Here is a 13,365-nt window from a genome sequence, read left to right as displayed (position 1 = left end):
TGGCAATTTTACCCCGTGCTTCAAAGGACTGCGTTTTACAAGGGCCTTTGAATTTATAGGAATTCTACAGCAGCTGGCTGGCAAGTCTATTGTTTTTTAGTGTGCCATTCATGTTGAATGATTTGATAGCGTAGCAATGCATATGAGAGGTATGAGAAAATTAACATGATCAAACACCAGTGAGCAGTCAGAAGAGATTTAGATTATTTTGTTGTCATGACTTTCACTTGAACATGCCTGTCTCTCTACGATTAATCCTCACAAAGAAAGACAATCCTCGGGGCTAGCCCACATGTTTATGCTGTAACAAGGTTGTTTGTGTAGATGTTTGTTAGCGTGCACCTTGGGTAGCAGTTAGCCATGTTTGAATATGGCTTTAATTAGCCCTGTGTATTCCAGCAGCAGCAGCTCAGAGCCCTCTGTCCACAGCCCCCCCACCACCACCACCACCGTCCTCTCTGCTGCTCTACTAATAGTGTCCTGTCCTCTCTCCTCCTCTCCTCTCCCTCCTCTCCTCCTCCCAGGAACATCAGCGCTCTGTGTGGTTAAGATAATAGCAGCTCACACTAAAGATGTTAATTGAGGGGAGATAAAGTGTGGAGGTTGGTAGATGAGGGAGGTGGGGATGCTGTGTGTGTGTGTGTGTGTGTGTGTGTGTGTGTGTGTGTGTGTGTGTGTGTGTGTGTGTGTGTGTGTGTGTGTGTGTGTGTGTGTGTGTGTGTGTGTGTGTGTGTGTGTGTGTGTGTGTGTGTGTGTGTGTCTGTGTGTGTGTGTGTGTGCTAATTTTAAGTTGTGGTGTTCCACTACCAACTAGCCTCTTAATAAACCTCTGTCACACCAGGCAAGGTGTGATAAATCTGGAGGGATTATGATAACTGTGAGTTGTTCCTCCCTCCTAGAATCAGACAGGAAGGTGTGGCAGCAGTGGGGTCTGGTGAGGTCTGTCTCAAGGTCTGGTGAGGTCTGTCTCAAGGTGGGCTGGAGACTCAGGGAAGTGTTTGGCCAACTGAAATGTGTAGCGGGCAGGCAGGCAGGTGGGTAGGCGGGCAGGATGGCAGGCACTAGGCAAGCGGGCGGACGCGTAGGCACTCAATGTGGGTAGAACACAGGGGAAGCAGAGACGGAGTAATCTGACCAAGCAGCTGAAGTGACAGAAGCTACATTAATAGAGGCATATGTCTGGAGCACAGAGAGACGGAAAGAGAGAGAAAACAGACACTGTACCAGCCTGAGAGAGAGGGAAGACAGAGAGCGAGAGAGAAAGGGTGAGGGGTAAACAGAAAACAGCGCCAGCCTCTGTAATTGCCTCAATGCCACTGGGAATGCTCTCATTCATTTGAAGCAGGCTGTATTCTCGCTCTCTCTTTCTCTTGTTTCACAATTGATGAGAGGGGGGATGTAGTGGGTGGGATTGAGGTGCGTGGGGTGAAGTTGGGTGGGTGATCCGTGTGCAATCCTCAGTGTGTGATGCTAACGTATGGCGATGAGTGCGATAGCTCCCCTGTGCTGAATCTCCCGTAACATCAGCGTGAGGACCAGTCCATGGCTGTGGCCTGGGTAGAGGAGAGCACAGCACAGCGCTGTGGAAAAGTGAGGGCGATAAGGAGGTAGGCGGACTGCAGCTCAGACCTGTCAGATGTGATCGCGCACCGGAGCGCTCCGCATGTGTCTGTCTCTTTTTATATTTCCCTAAGACAGCCCACCTCTTCACGCCCCCCTCTCTTCTTTTTTCCATCTCTCCTCCTCTGCGCTCTGTTTTTTTCTACCTTCCTCGAGGAATTCTTTATTTCTTTATGTCTTGTGTGGCGCGTGCGTTGGATGATGTGCCCCCTCCTCCTTCCTCTTTTCTCCTCCTCTCTCTTTGCCGCTCTCACAGCCTAGTTTTCTTTTTTTCTTAATCTTGTGTGCAGGTTGTATCTGACAGAGAGAGGACCACCGCCACGCTCCAGCCGCGCTCCAACCCACTGTGAGTATTCTTATGCTAATTTTCCATCTCCATCTTTCCTAACGTCGGTTTGTCTTTTATTCTCAACCCTTTTATGTTCTCGACCGCGGCGCACTGAGAACGTGGCGGCTGCGACAGAGAGAAAGGAGGAGAGACAGAGAGAAAGGAGGAGAGACAGAGAGAAAGGAGGAGAGACAGAGAGAAAGGAGGAGAGACAGAGAGAAAGGAGGAGAGACAGAGAGAAAGGAGGAGAGACAGAGAGAAAGGAGGAGAGACAGAGAGAGGGAGAGAAAGAGGGAAGGAGAGAAGAGAGAGGATAAATAGTGCTGTGAGAGAAGTAGCTAGTGCTGTGTAGGGGTTTCTCTGAGGATGGTGGAATGGCTGAGGGGGAAGAGGAGGGGGCGGGTCTTGATGTGGTAGATGGTTCTGTGTGTGAATGGTTGGGATGTTGTTGACGACAGTTAGCGTGAAGCGGGTCAGCACACTGATCACCGGGGTCTCTCTTTTACCTTAACTTCTCACTTTCCATATTGACTGACTCTTCTGTTTTGATATTGAGGCTTTTCTGTTTCCTACTGTGTTCCTGTTACCACTACCGAGAGGGGTCCACTGTTGTCATTTGAACAGTGGACATGTGTACGATAAACAGAGATTTAAGAATAATATTTGTGTGTGTGTGTGTGTGTGTTCAAACAAGTCTGTATTCTCTATGGGCGATCATATGTGAGTGTATTTTTATTGTGTGTGTGTGTTTATTTATGGGTGAACCAGTGGAGGCTGCTGAGGAGAGGATGGCTCATAATAATGGCTGGAATGCAGCGAATGGAATGGCATCATATACCTGGAGACCATGTGGTTGATGTATTTGATACCATTCCACTAATTCCGCTCCAGCCATTACCACGAGACCATCCTCCCCAATTAAGTTGCCACCAACATATGTGTGTGTATTTTCAGTCTGTTTGTAGCTGTGTTTCTTTGTCCATGCGTGGCCACATGGGAGTGCATGAATATCCATGTTCATTTGCATACGTGTGTACACAGTAGTCCTACATGTGGGACTATGTATGCACGTGTTTGTGTACAGTTTATGCGTTCACCAAACGTGTGAAGTGTATTTGTATCACAAATGTGTAGTAGAGATCAGTATGCTAGTGTCCATATCCACCCGCTGTCCCGTGTGTGTGTGATGCGTGCTGTGTGTATGTGGACCAGATGAAGAGTGGGTGTTCTCTGTGTGGGGCTGAGATAGACAGTACCATGCCCCATCACTATGTCAAGGCTAATGGGCACACAGGTCAGCAGGGGTGGACACAGAGTTGGCCATGTAGACCGACGTATGTCAGCACAGCAACACCTTTCTCTCAGGCCTGGATAACAATAGGCCTTAGTGTAGTTCACTACATGTGCATACAATAAGGACTAACAGAAAACCTCTGCTTTCTAATGTAAGGAAATATACTGGATATTCAGCTGACAAAATGCAGGGAAAATTCTGTTGTAGATTCAGTTGACATTTGGATTTAGATTGATCTGAAGATGGCAATTAAGCAAAATCCAGAAGCTAGGCATCTGGTGCGGCGGAGGATGCTATTGGCTGGCAGAGCATTACCATTTTAGTCCCATTTTCACATGATGAACCCCAGAATGGATTATCTCACCATGCTAAATAGTGGCTGTTGCAAATGTGATGTATGAAAGAGGTTTGCGCGTCCTTGTGTTATTTGTCCATTTCCGTGACCCGGCTGGTGCTCAGTGATGTAGTATTGGTCTGATTAATGATGATCAGGTCTAACATGTCCGTTAACATCCAGACAAACCTGCCTTTTCTGGCCCTTATGAAAAGTAATAGTCACCTCAAATCCCTAGAACGATAGCAGGCTGTCGACGAGCGCCGCTTTCTAAAGTGAGTCGATAAAAATGAGAACCATTCCGCCAATTACAGAAGATTAGGTTCCCCTCCACCAATCTGAATCCTTAACCCCCTTATGTTTGTACAGCTCTGTGTGTGGAATGGAATTCAGCCACAAGATCTGAGCAGAATAGCAATAAAAAGAAGGAAAAAAGTTCTGAGTGAAACTCTGTGGTAAAAATAGCCAGACGAGTTAAAGCACATGATAATTGACACAGTAGTGTGTTGCGCTTGGCTGTAATTAAGTGAGCAACAGAAGTTGTCAGTTGTAAGGAGGATAGAACAGTCTATCCTGGTGTATTTAACACACTGGAGCATTTATCATGTCATTCTATACTTTATAGAGGGTGCTTCTGGGATAGCCTGGCTTTCTTTGCTTCATTTATCTGGGTCTTGTGCTTTATAGCTCAGGTTAGACGCTTTGTATTGGTTCTTGATCCCAATGTACACAACGGAAAGTATGAAACTATTGTCTCCGGGGCCCCTCGGAAAAGCTTATCTTCTATTTTTAGTCGGCTTCTCCTCATTGTAGCCTCGGTCGCATGCTTACGTCTGACGGTTGTGCCATAAAGTATCTGTGCTTCATCCCCGCCAAGCCGGCAGCCGGAGACAACTCTCACCCACACATTAGTGATCTATGAGCCATATAACACAGGGCTCTGCACTACCTCCTGAAATGCAGGGGACCACAGCTGTGTCACCCTCTCCGTGTGATAGCACCTATATGCGGTGAGAGCTCAATATTAGCGTAATGCGCTAACCGTTTATTTCGCATCACTCACCACCACTTATCACAGAGCTAGACACCAACCGGGACATACTGAACCAAAAAATATCCTAAAGATAAAAATCACATTTCACTAGAGGGTGTTTGTGTGACAGTGATTTATGCTGTGAGCATCCTGCCACCTCATTGAGATGGGAGTGAGTTCTGGGTGGCTAAATCAATTTGTGCAAAGGCCGTCGGTGCTAGTATTGGTTTCGTGATATGATCTTTGTTGTCCATTTTTTTAGAGGTCAGTGCAGATGCAATGACAAGGGCAAAGAACCTGAGCTCTACTCTCTGTTTCTGAGCTGGCAAACCATCCCCCACCAGGGAATTGTGGGAAAAGGAAGCTTTGGTTCTAAAGAGTATATGTTTTGTCAGGGTTCAAACCGAACGTAACGTCCATTACACTGCCAATTCATTTCTTCCCAGTCAGATCTTGATGGAATGTCTGAGGTTAGGCGCGAGAATGGTCCTTACATTAGTCACTGTAATTACTCAGTGATTGTGACACAGATCTCCAAGGCGTGCCAAGAGTCATGTAGTAGTAGTAATAGCTAGCTAGCAGAGAGAGGGCAGAGAGAGCGGGGGTGATAATACTATAATGCTGGTAGTGGATGGAGGAATCTGACACCAGCAGGCCAGATGTTAGAGAGCTGTGGACAGGAAGAGAATATATATCCTGTAAGATGTGTCATCATGTCACATGATCCGTCCCTACTGATCCAGCCTCTTGGTCTTCTGTTCTGACATCGCACAACTAGGCCTAAATATGGAACGTAAGAAAACCGACCCACTACTTTGGAGGCTTCCCCATATGAATCACACTCAGACCAAGGTCATGAATTTGATTATACCTTGTTTTAAGATGTTATATTGAGCAATGTTAACTATTGCACAAATGACATAGGAGTTGCTCATCAGTTGCCAACGGATCAACTCCATGAAATTACAAATCAGTTACTAAATCAGAATCATGTATCAATATGTCAATGCAATGTTCTTCCTAGAGTATTTACAGTGTTCCTACACATCCAGTGTATTCATAACAAACGATTCTAAATGAGAGGAAGAGAAGAATGACATGAAGTAGCACTGCACCATGGTGTTCAGATGACTGTGTTGTTGTGCATGCAGAGAAGTGTAGCTAGCTATGCTTTGTGTTCAGTTTCTAAAAGGTCTCGTATGATGTATGCTATCTACTAGCTGGCTAATCAACCCCAGCTGCAAAACTTTACATTATAGGTCATAACAGGTGGGAGGGGACAAAGGTCCCACACATGTAAATCCATCCTCTCTTATCTCCAATTGCCTTTCATTTTCCTACATTGCCTGCTGCCGAGCATCATGGGAAATAAGACGCTGAGACACATTTTTAATTAAGTGCAGTTTTAGCTTCATTGAATTTATAAAAACACAATGGGAGAAAAGAGAGAGGTATTTTTCCTGTCTCATTAATCACAGTGCTACCATGTCTGATACGGTGGTACAGGGAAGAGAACCAGGCTGCAACTGTGGAGTGGAATATTTGAACATCTCAGCACTGATGTGTGCAAAGCGGAGTGTTTGTCTGCAGGGGAGGCTTTGAAATTTCATCCACTCCAGCCCTTTTAACTCAGCAGAGGGAATGTGTGTCTCGCTCTAGTTGGCCAGTGGCTGTTACGGGGGCTCCGTGCCCCACCCCACCCCCCTCCCTCCCCCTTCTCCATCTCCCCCTCCTCACCACCATTCCATGACCTGCTCTGTGTCAGATAGTTTAATGTGAAATTGCTTTTCTTTCAAATTTCCCCCTGGAACCGCAGGTCACTGCAAAATGTTACATCTCATAATGGCATGTTATTGTTGTTCTTTCATATGAGTCCTTGCCTTAGAAGTGGAGGATTCCAGTGGCATGCTAAGGTTACAGGCAGCTGTTTCTCCCTGCCCCGTTCCTGCCCGTCTCTGATTCCACGCAAAGCTTTCAGTCGTGCCCATGGTAACCCTGCTGAAAAATGTATCAACACCACTCTATGATTACTCTATACATTAGCGGGGCTTAAATTTAATTTGTTGGCAGGGCCCGGTGGTAAAGCTATGGGCCTGGCCTATCAGAGGCACTTTGTAAAGGCCCTGGAAGAGCCTCCTGGGGTGATCCTATCAGTCAGACACACTGACTGTCAGCAGACACGCTCCGTTAGTCAGCAGCACTGTGGCCCTCCCAAGCCCAGACGCTGGCGCTCAGCGCTCCACTGGGGCAGGGCTGTGGGCATCATGGCTCCCCACCTGCCAATCAAACACCCAGCCAGGACCACGACCTCTGGCCCCCTGTTGAAATGGATGCTCTTCAACAGGTGATCCAACAGACAAGACTATATACCCATAGCAAGGCCACAGCACCAGTAGATACATATAGTACTGTAATGCTAGCACAGTACACTTATTATGTTAGCAAATCCTGATGGGGTATTTGACCTTAACTATGTATGGTCATTAGCCTTGATGATTCACCTGAATCTAAAGCTACTGCTGGTATCTCTTAGGTGGCTATAACATGACCATACATACTGTGAAGGAGAAGGTATGTCTAACTGTAAAGGGTTTCACTGAAAATGTCTAATGTGTTGAGAACAAAAGCCTTTTCTCCCCAGCAGTCAAGGAGAAAGGGTTGTTGCTAGTTGGTGTATATATGCATTTCTCTTGCCTTTTGAAATGTGTAGCTAGTATTTTTAGCTTTGCATTTTCATCTCCCTGAATGGCTGGCAAAATGGCTTGAGCTCAGGCCTGTCTAGGCTGCTTTTATCAGAGCTCACAGTACATGCAGAAAAAAGGTATGTTTTTAGAGGTTTTCCCAGGGAGAAATGTTTCAACTGGTTACAAAAAAACCAAGAAGCACTTACACTGCTGTATGGCTTTAATTGGGATCCATTTTCATTTGAAACGTTTTTAAATATCTGGAATGGAACACGCACTGTAAAGTGCTTTACAAATCTTCCCAGATACATTACTTTGTCCTCAGAGTCAGATTGGTTCAAAGCATATGTGTTCATAACATGTACCTTGGAACATAATAGCCCAGCTCCACCATTCAACACAGAACCATGTAGTGGCCCTTACTCACAATATAACGTGAGACGGGAGTCAAAGGTTGACAATGACTTTCAGTTCTACCAGACTTCAATGAATAGGGAAGAAGGGAAATGCATGTATCTGTGGAGAAATGCAATTTTCGATTTCATATTTCATGTTTGATAATCTGCGTGTCAAACCAGACTAACCAGACTCCTCACCTGTTACCTTACACTCTTAGAAAAAAATGTGCTATCTAGAACCTAAAATGTTTTTTCCGCTGTCCTCGGTAGGAGAACCCTATATAGATCCCTTTTTTGTTCCAGGTAGAAAGAACTCTTTTGGTTCAAAGTAGAACTATTTTGGGTTCCATGTAGAACCCTTACCACAGAGGGTTCTACATGGAATTTAAAAGGGTTCTACCTGGAACCAAAAAGGGATATCCTATGGGGACAGCTGAAAAACCCTTTTGGCACCCTTTTTTCTAAGAGTGTAAACTTAACCATTCATTCATTCATTTGATCAATGAATGGCACCCAGAGGACGCAATTGGGACACATCCGTCCCCCAGTGACACGTGAAATATAGACTGATAATGCCTCTGCTTCCTTAACACTGCTCTCCACCACCTCTCTGTCTGACAGGCTGGCCTACCGCATGTATCATAATGAGAGGATCTACGCTCCGTCAATTAGGTGTACCTTAAGATGCTGTCTGAACTTCTGTGAGGTACACAGGGAAAAAAGCCCCAGATGAAGGATTTGCCCTAGACTCAGGGGAACCGATGAGCGCTTTCCCTTTGTGTGCAAATAACATTCGGCGGAACGTCAGCTCTTTCTGCCGTCCGATTCAGAGCCATCCCAGTGTTTCTTCCTCTTCTTCTGATGGCTGGGTGTGTGTTAGATCTGTCCCTGAGGCGGTGTTACAGAGAGAAGCATCTCAGCATAAATACCAGCTATCTCCACCACCACCATCTACCTCTACCTCCACCACCACCACCTACCTCCACCACCTACCTCCACCACCTCCACCACCACCATCTACCTCCACCACCTACCTCCACCACCACCACCTACCTCCACCACCACCACCTACCTCCACCACCTACCTCCACCACCTCCACCAACACCATCTACTTCCACCACCTACCTCCACCACCACCATCTACCTCCACCACCTACCTCCACCACCACCACCACCACCTACCTCCACCACCACCATCTACCTCCACCATCTACCTCCACCACCTACCTCCACCACCACCACCACCACCTACCTCCACCACCACCATCTACCTCCACCACCTACCTCCACCACCACCATCTACCTCCACCACCTACCTCCACCACCACCTACCTCCACCACCTACCTCCACCACCACCATCTACCTCCACCATCTACCTCCACCACCTACCTCCACCATCTACCTCCACCACCTACCTCCACCACCACCACCACCACCTACCTCCACCACCACCATCTACCTCCACCACCTACCTCCACCACCACCATCTACCTCCACCACCTACCTCCACCACCACCACCACCACCACCTACCTCCACCACCACCATCTACCTTCACCATCTACCACCACCACCTACCTCCACCACCTACCTCCTCCACCTACCTCCACCACCACCACCACCACCACCTAACTCCACCACCTACCTCCCCCACCTAACTCCACCACCACCACCACCTACCTCCACCACTACCACCACCTACCTCCACCACCCACCACCACCTACCTCCACCACCTACCTCCACCTCCACCACCAACACCTACCTCCACCACCACCTACCTCCACCACCACCACCTACCTCCACCACTACCACCTACCTCCACCACCAACACCTACCTCCACCACCACCACCTATCTCCACCACCTACCTCCACCACCACCACCACCTACCTACCTCCACCACCACCTACCTCCACCACCACCACCTACCTCCACCACCACCTACCTCCACCACCACCACCACCTACCTCCACCACCACCTACCTCCACCAGCCTCTTAGAGGGAGATGAGGAGAAGCTCTGTCATTGTCTCTCCCTCTCAGTGGTTCACTTTGAATTATTGAATTACTTTGCTTGAGACTTGAGCAATTATACCTCGCGCAGCATATCTGTTAATTATATCTGACCTCACGTTCCCGCTGTTCTATTAATTGTTCACCGAGATGACATTCTTAGATAACTGTCAGTGTCATATTCACATTGTACAGTACAATATAATAGGAAGATGGAATGGGGAGATTTAATATTGCAGGTTGGTTCTGCGTAGCTGGGTAGCGGTTAGCGTTGCCTTCTTGCCGTCGTCCATATTCCAGGTGGGTCCATAATGGTACTGATGCCCCATGGTTCATCCTCTTAACCCGAGCCCTGCCATGGTTGCCATTGGTTACCCATGTGCCCCGGAGCCCATGTGCACAGGAATGTTTTGATAATTATAACTGATGTTCAGAGACCTCCAAACTCTGATCCCCCATCCATGTTGTGCGCTGCATGCAGATGTTGCCAATGAATTTCAATCAGCCTGGCCCCTCTAACAACTGCATGCTTAAAACTCATGGAGTACATGTCTCTAAAACATACTCAGTGTTTCTAGCCCGTCTACATCCGTTGAGTGTTTGCAGCTTAATTGCATCCATTCCCTAAAAGTAGTTTTTTTGCTATTTTTTGTCTCCCTTTGCTACCTGTCATTCATTTTGGTAAGCAACCCCTTCATTCATTGGTATTCAGCTTGAGGTGGCGCGAGCGGCAATCTGTTTAAGAGCGTGGAGGGGGGATGGCACCTTTCGGTTAAGGCTGCCTGGCCATCCTGGAGCGCTGGGTGCGTATGCTCGGACAGCTGGCCTTAGAGTTAGGGAGTGTCGCTGTGGAGGAACCCGGAGCTCAGTAACATGCCCTCCAGCCCTGCCTGCCTGCCTGCCTCCCTCCCTGCCTGCCTCCCTCCCTGCCTGTCTGCCTGCATCGCTGCCCGGCTTGAGGGGAAGGGAGGGGTGTAAGGCTGGAGCTGCAGCCACAATCCATTACTTTTAGCTAAGCAAGGGGAGAAAAAGGAGGGAGAGAGAGATTGAGTTAAGGGCTAGGGCACCTCTGAGTCCTGTCTTCTGCATGCTAATTTAGCTAGCCGCTACGAGAGGGATCAAAATCCTCTGGCTGAGAAGTGGCCTCTCAACCCATCAGGCCTGGATATCCCCAACCCTTTGCATTACTATAGAACAGCTACAGTGTGTTCTCTACATATAGCTAGCTGACTAAAGTCAACCTCTATGATATGTAGAGAGATTTCTGCTCCGTGAAAAATGGAGCGAGAAAAATGTTGTATACACTGATCTTATTATCCGTGACCATACTAATGATAACTCAAAAATGCAGAGCTACTTTCACAAAATGCTCTCTGGTTTGGTTAATTGGTCTCAGTGATGGTATTTACGCTGGGGAATAGCTGGTTTATTTTAAACATGTTATTTCTTCATTAAACTTGTTTGACTTTTATGTGTGAGACCCAGGCACTGTAGTAGCTGCATAGTGCTGAAATGTAGTTGAATTATAATGGTTGAATTACGCTGTCCACTGTTACTGTTACCACTGTCACTGTTACTGTTATCTCCTGCCTTTCTTCAGTGGTCATTGTTCTGATTCCATCTCCCATGCAGGCTAGACAGACAACCCGATGAGCATTTGTGCCCGAGCAATGAGACCCGGGGTGATTGTGAGCCACTGCTGAAAGCTATCACTATCCGAGTGGAAAATACACATGACAACTGGTTTACAGGTTCCAAATGAGAACCCACCATGAACGGGGGAAAGCCACCCTGGATTGGTGCACACCGACATTGATACATTTCACCAATGGTTCTGTGCTGAGATGTGTCTAATCTTTGCTGTGCCTCTCGGTGAGGTAGGACCCCAACACTCTCTCATTATTTGACAACAAAACATTCACAGTGTGTATTCAGCCGGGTTCAGCCAGCTACAATGCACTCCCCGCATACACAAGTCCCCTGTGTGGGATCATAAAGTGGCTCTATAGCCCAGCATTAAAGGGGCCGGCAGTTAAAATGCAGCCACATCCACTCCCCCACTTTAACCAGAGAGTGGTTGAATAGAGAACTAAATAAAACAGCCTGTCAATAGCCTTTAATTTTGAATAGAGAACAAATACAATTCAATAGCCTGGTAATGGCCTTCATTTTCCTCCAGACTCTTGATATTGATTTGATGGCTTAATTTGACTTTGGCAGGTGGGATGCGATTGGCAATGTATACAGCTGCATGCAATTTACCCCAAACAACACAATAAACAACAAATATGCAGTCGTTCGACAACACAACGGTTTTCCATGGCACTGCATCCTGGGCCATCTGAATGTGTTGGACCACATGGGGATCTGTTGGCAGGTCCAGGCTCCACGTTTACACCCAAAATGTTATTTTGATTTCACCGACACTAAGATAATGTTTCATAACACACAGTCAGTCATAAATTAGCCCATCTGTCTGTTTGAGTGCCTCAGTATTCATCAAATCTGTCTCTGTGTCTCTGTGTGCTGGGTCTCTCTCTGTTCTCTCTATCTTCTCCCTTCTCTCTCTCTTTCTCCCTCTGTCTGCTTGACCACAGTGACTCGTTCTCGCTCCACACGGATTTACTGATGGCTGTCAGCTCAATGAGCTAGTTCTCCTGAGATTGCATTTGAGACAGATTCCTGATCCTTCCTCTTCCTCCTCTTCCTCATTATTTTTTTGCTCTTTCTCTCTCCCTCTTACAGACACACACACACACACACACACACACACACACACACACACACACACACACACACACACACACATACACACACACACACACACACACACACACACACACACACACACACACACACACACACACACACACACACACACACACACACACACACACACACACAGAACATTATCCAGTTTGGCTGTATTTCACAGCACGATATTCAAAATGAATCATTGGGAACTGTGTGAAAGTGAGCGGATGGTCGATGTGTCACTTACTCCCATCAGCTTATTCATATAGACGACTATACAATGAGTGCAGTCTGCAGCTGATTCCAGTCACATCAGCAACCCTAATGGAACCAGTCCCATTGGCTGACTACTGCATATTATGGGAAATCAATCTTCCTTTTTTATACAGCTTGGTCTATTATGCCAACACGAGTCTTGAAAAGATGGCTTGTCTTATTTAACATGATATTTGATAGAGATGTTTTTATCCTTTGTGATCTAGTGAAACCGTACACAGATTATATATATATATTTTTTCTATATTGAATTACATTTTGCAAAATTGTTTTATTGTTTTATCAAGGTATTTATTGACATAGTATAAATCTATACTGAAAAATAAAGTGCCACCAACATTTGTGTTAAGTAGGAATGACATTCTGTGTAATTATTTTTCCAATGGCTGCCATATTCATGAGTGTATTTCTCCAGACATTCCATATAGAACAGGCTGTTAGGTACTGTACGTCTCACAGTACAGGAATACAGACTTGTTAAGCTCTCTCTCATCTGGTAGGTGTGCCGCCACCCGTCCTCTGTCTCTTTCTTGTCATCAAAGGGGAGGGGAGAAGTCTTACCTAGGTGAACAGTTTTGATCAGTGTCTGAATATTTAAAATATAATTTCAATGGGAGACGGGTTTGAGGGA

General features: G+C 46.6%; 1 protein-coding gene across 1 annotated transcript in view; it reads left to right on the top strand.

Moving 5' to 3' along the window:
- The window catches only part of LOC120039480 (RNA binding protein fox-1 homolog 3-like), a 347,402-nt gene that overhangs the window by 73,914 nt on the left and 260,123 nt on the right, over window positions 1–13,365 (top strand). Inside the window, exon 2 of the mRNA XM_038984889.1 lies at window positions 1,911–1,966. The gene's annotated coding sequence lies outside the window, so the exon portion shown is untranslated. The remainder of the gene's footprint in view (window positions 1–1,910; window positions 1,967–13,365) is intronic.

Source organism: Salvelinus namaycush, chromosome 3 (genome assembly GCF_016432855.1).
Source record: "Salvelinus namaycush isolate Seneca chromosome 3, SaNama_1.0, whole genome shotgun sequence".
NCBI classification, from domain to species: domain Eukaryota; kingdom Metazoa; phylum Chordata; class Actinopteri; order Salmoniformes; family Salmonidae; genus Salvelinus; species Salvelinus namaycush.
The sequence above is the reverse complement of the archived record's forward strand: the minus strand, read 5'-3'. Positions and strand labels throughout refer to the sequence as shown.